General features: G+C 27.6%; 1 long non-coding RNA gene across 1 annotated transcript; it reads right to left on the minus strand.

The window, feature by feature from the left end:
• Positions 1 to 1,276: 1,276 nt before the first annotated feature.
• Positions 1,277 to 4,102, minus strand: LOC139426303 (uncharacterized). The gene is made up of 2 exons (XR_011637539.1): positions 2,789 to 4,102; positions 1,277 to 2,172 (listed from the first exon to the last, which is right to left on the minus strand). It is a non-coding gene; the product is annotated as an uncharacterized lncRNA (long non-coding RNA).
• Positions 4,103 to 4,847: the final 745 nt, after the last annotated feature.

Genomic DNA, 4,847 nt, shown 5'->3' on the forward strand with positions numbered 1-4,847 from the left:
AAAAAAAATACATGAGATACATACAAAGAGGAGTTTTGATGAAGGTATTGAGGAACTTACCTCGAAATAAGCAGGAACCGGAAATCGTCCAACATTATCATCGAATCCCTTTGTCAAGGCTAGATTTATGTGTTGAAACAGAAACTTGGAAAAACTATGTTCAGAGTTATCATTGGTTGAAAATGGCTCAAATGTGAAACCATTTACATACGGAAAACTTAAATTATTTCCTAGGATATTAGATTTGCTCTTCGGCTTGGAATCAGAAATATCTGCAAGGTGTAAAAACAATCTTATAACAAAGTATCTTTAAATGAAAATCTGGAATAATAGTTTTATTCAAAACACATTCAACAAAATAAAACAAAAAACCTTTTAATGATCAGAAGAACATTAATTTTTCTATTGCCAAGTATGACATATTAAGAATGTTTTTCTTAATATAGTAAGATTGCTTTTTGTCATTTTCAAAGGCTCTGCAAAAATATGCCTTTCATTAATTTACCTACACCTTCAAATACACTTTTATAACTGTTAAGTATGAAACAACAAATTTTGGCAAATAATATGTCACTTTTATTGCTGTTTCAGATGAAACAGCAATAATTTTATTACTTATAAGTTTATAGTTTTATTACTTTTTAGTTCATACTACTTTTACCACTGTTTTATACAAAATAACATGTTTAAGTAAATAATATGGTATTTTCAAACTGTTTAATATGAAACAATATTTTAGTAACAATGTGTTACTTTTATAACTGTTTCATATGAAACATCAATTTTTAATAAATAATATGTAACTTTTATAACTGATTCCAATAAAATAACACTTCTTAAAAATTGTGAGTTTGTATCTGCTAAATTATTTAGTAACATTTCTCTTCAAAACTAAAAAATTTCAAAGTAAAGAACTATTTTCAAAAAGAAGAAAATCCAAAACTTTAATTTTAAAAAATAAATAAATAAAATAAAGCTGTCATGCCCTAATTATTTAATATTTCAAAAATTACTTCATCACTGCATTGTAAAGGTTCATAAAAATACGAAAAAATTACAAAATATTCATTGATTTTAATGAGATTTTTCTCTGGGTGAAAAAGTTCTACAAAACTAGAAAATTCATAAAAATGCTTAATATTTTTTTCAAAAATATTTTGCTATTTTAAAATCGAATAAATTCCATTCAGCAAAAAAGCATTTTACAGTTTCAAATGAAAGCTTTACCTCAAGTTTGAGAAAAATATCTTTAATGTAACTAGAAATTTAATAATGGTTTCTTTTCCTTTTCCTTCGCAAAAACCCTTCAAAAAAACATTCTTTAAATTGTGTATCACAGAAAACATGAAAAATTTACAATGCTATCATTTTAGTAATAATAGCAGACTTCACGACTTTTTGCCTAGGTTTAAAATTATGAAATTTTATAATATAATTATGATTAGAACATTATTAAATATAAATTATAACACATATGTCATAGCACATTAATAACAGATGTCACAACACAATCACTCACTTATATACATCTTTTCTTTTTAATATTTCAAAGTTTTATTTACACTTAATTACATAATAATTTTACTTAATTCAATGCAAAATTTTCAAGTGATTTTTCCGAATTAAGGGAATTTTTCTTAATTTAAATATTAATAAAATGACCACTATTTTTCAGTCTCATAATATTTGACCTCTCTTTTGGAAAATAATTTTAACTTTTTATATGTTCTACCTTACTATCAGAGGTCATTGCATGATTCTGTCTGGATGAAAGTTTCAAGATAGGTTAGAAATATGACTTTTTTTTTTTTACTTTCTCTTTCAAGCATAAGTAATGGGTCTGTTTTAACCAAATTGCTGTTTGTAGACATAAATAGCGATAAATGTTCCTTTTATAGTGTTTGTTTTTTAATGTGTAATATATGTTTTTTTAGATTTTGAAATATTGCTTTATGAGAATGACGTCATGAAATTAGAACAATTTGATCTTTGGCCTTTAGCAATTTTAAAACAAGAAAAATATGATTGATGAATAGAAAAATTTTAAAGGTTATGACTATACAGGAGATTCTGATTTTTAAATAAAAGTGCACTTGAAATTCTATGTGATGGTAAGTAAACCATATATTTTAAATTTCTTTTGACCATAGATTATGCCTACATTTTGTCTACCTTAAGAACTCCCCCGCCACAAAGTCTGCTGCTATAGAAACAAGACGGGCGCATTTCAGGCGGGTAACTTCTCTTCACTCTAAGAATAACACAATTAACCCTTGTGGCAGAATTTTTTCAAGCTATCTGCGACAAAACTCCCTACCATTAGTACCTTTCTGCAAGATACTTTTAATAATAACAAACATATATACCTTACTAATTTAAAATAATAAAAGTGCTGTGTTTTCAAAAAAAGAAAAACTATTATATTTTTTAATTGAACATGTAATAATTTTTTATTCTAATATGGTGATATTCTTACATTTTTTGGATGGGGGGGGACACTAATTATTTTCCTTGTCGCATTTTGTAAATAATAATCACAATAAAAAAATTAATTAAAATCATGAAATCCGTTGCCGTAAAAAAGATCAATGACGAACTCACTCGAATCGATCTCCTCAAATCCGTGTTTCGTTTCAAGATTAGGTTGCAATAAATAATATCGTACATAAAATATCGGATTTAAAATCTATGGAGAAAATCAATAGCAATAACTGCTAAAAATTCAATAGTATTACTGCCTTAAAAATCAAATACTCAAATACATGATTCAAAATNACATTTTGTCTACCTTAAGAACTCCCCCGCCACAAAGTCTGCTGCTATAGAAACAAGACAGGCGCATTTCAGGGCGGGTAACTTCTCTTCACTCTAAGAATAACACAATTAACCCTTGTGGCAGAAATTTTTCAAGCTATCTGCGACAAAACTCCCTACCATTAGTGCCTTTCTGCAAGATACTTTTAATAATAACAAACATATATACCTTACTAATTTAAAATAATAAATGCTGTGTTTACAAAAAAAGAAAAACTATTATATTTTTTAATTGAACATGTAATAATTTTTTATTCTAATATGGTGATATTCTTGCATTTTTTGGATGGGGGGGGGACACTAATTATTTTCCTTGTCGCATTTTGTAAATAATAATCACAATAAAAAATTAATTAAAATCATGAAATCCGTTGACGAAAAACAGATCAACGACGAACTCACTCGAATCGGACTCCTCAAATCCGTGTTTCGTTTCGAGATCAGGTTGTAATAAATAATATCGTACATAAAATATCGGATTTAAAATCTATGGAGAAAATCAATAGCAATAACTGCTAAGAATTCAATAGTATTACTGCCTTAAAAAGTAAATACTCAAATACACGATTAAAATTTTTCATATTGTTTGAAATATTAAACAATATGAAAAATTTCAGATTGTTTCAAACCATGAGAAAATCAATAACTACCGAAACTTCAATCAAAACATTACATTGTTTTACGATACTATCTGCTTGAATTGAGCACGTCAAAAAGTGATTATCTAAATGTATGATTCAAACATTACGTGGAATTCACGAGACAAATTTACGAGAAAACTCAAAATTTGTCCTTTTTAAAAGAAAAATCTTTCTGCAAGAGCTCTGTAACGTTCTGCGACAATGTCGCCATGTTTCTGTCACGGGGCAGTAGACCGGAAAAAAAAGTTTCCCTTTCTCCCACTGACCAGAGCCGAAACCTGTCCTAAATAATGACTACTTCAAATAGTTATACCTCGTTACCATAGTCACTGCCACGGGTCTAGACAAATGAGCTAGGGGAGTTCTTACTTTAGACAAACTATAGGGTCTCCTAGGATTAGAATAGGTGGTCTTCAAGGAAAAAAGTAAGCCAGAAAATAAATCTTGAATTAATTACATAATTATTTTATAAACAAAAATTAGTAGTCTCCTTTTTTTTTACCAATGAAAAAAATACCGAACAGAAATAAATATTATATTGCAATTTAAATATGAAATTTGTAGTAAAACACAGAACAAGAAGAAGAATAATTCATGAGAGAAGTTTTTTTACAACAAAAAAACTTTTACAATTGCATTTAAAAAAAAAAAAATTTGTTGTAAAATTAAGAAATTGCAAAAATAACAAAACATTTTTTAATAATAATCTATAGCAAATGCTGTTGTTTTCTTCAGCAATGAGGCATTTCACTTTTTCTAGGTGATTTACCCTTTACTTTTATAAAACATGTATAGTCAAGAGTTAAAAAAAGTTTAATGTTGCAAGAGATAATAAGAAATAATTATTGTAAATGAGGTTGACTTTGAAGACATTTGTTCTGTAAAAAAAGAAGTTTAATAAGCGAAATTAAATGAAAGTCATACCCAAGTCTTTAGCCATTTGGCAGTGGAACCTTATTTGAGACAAAAAGAATCCAATAAAATCTGAGAGATATCGCTTTGTGGAGAATATGTAGACAAACTCTTGATTAGCAGGAACCGCAAACAGAGAGTTTCCACTGCAAAATTAACATTTATGTAATAAATATATGTGTGTATATATACAGTCCCTTACTTAGCCAAATTATTAGACACATTATAAGATTCTAAGTATAATCTTAATTATCAGGAGATACTATACAGCTTTCTTGCTTTTACGCAACTGAAACCGGTTTGCACTCGTTTACATTAGTGTATCAATGGGTTATCATTGTAATGCAATACGTTAAAAATAAATACAAATAGGAAGTATATTAAAAAATCACCTGAGTAAAAGCCCATTACATGTATGTTTAAATATAAGAATATTGCAAGCAAACTCTTGCAAAACATGTAATTTTTGAAAAACTACAG

The sequence above is a fragment of the Parasteatoda tepidariorum genome, chromosome 8 (assembly GCF_043381705.1).
Source record: "Parasteatoda tepidariorum isolate YZ-2023 chromosome 8, CAS_Ptep_4.0, whole genome shotgun sequence".
NCBI lineage: Eukaryota > Metazoa > Arthropoda > Arachnida > Araneae > Theridiidae > Parasteatoda > Parasteatoda tepidariorum.